Genomic DNA, 625 nt, shown 5'->3' with positions numbered 1-625 from the left:
TATATATATATATATATATATATTGCATAGATATATGTTTCGTGCATATGTACAAGCATTCATATATATATATACACATATACATAAACATAAAGACGTACATACAAACCTACATATACGCATAGACTCTCAGAGTGTGGACGACTATTCATTAAGTTTGCTATGAATATTATCTGCAGCCCTAATGCCCCAACTATCAACGTTGTTAAATAACTTGCTATTCTTCTCACCGCATTGATTTAAGAAACCTTTTGTTCAAAATCGTAATGGTATTCGTCACAAACTCCTACTCAGCATACAGTCGTTCGCTATAATTACATGAATGGACACGAATATATCAACAACAATCGGAGAGAACTAAAGTAAACCGACATCGAGAAAAGTAAACGGAATATTATTAGTTGCCGTCAGAGAAGAAGTTGACACTACACTGCAGAATTTTTCTTGCTGTTATGGTCTCAATAATGGTTTAACTAATTGATATAAAATGGAAAAAAAATATTTCTGTTGATGTGTGTGTGTGTGTGTGTATATATATGTGTGTGTGTGTGTATATATATGTGTGTGTGTGTGTGTGTGTGTGTGTGTGTGTGTGTCTGTCTGTCTGTCTGTCTGTCTGTGTCTG

Source organism: Octopus bimaculoides, chromosome 11 (assembly GCF_001194135.2).
Source record: "Octopus bimaculoides isolate UCB-OBI-ISO-001 chromosome 11, ASM119413v2, whole genome shotgun sequence".
In the NCBI taxonomy this organism is placed as follows: domain Eukaryota; kingdom Metazoa; phylum Mollusca; class Cephalopoda; order Octopoda; family Octopodidae; genus Octopus; species Octopus bimaculoides.
The sequence above is the reverse complement of the archived record's forward strand: the minus strand, read 5'-3'. Positions refer to the sequence as shown.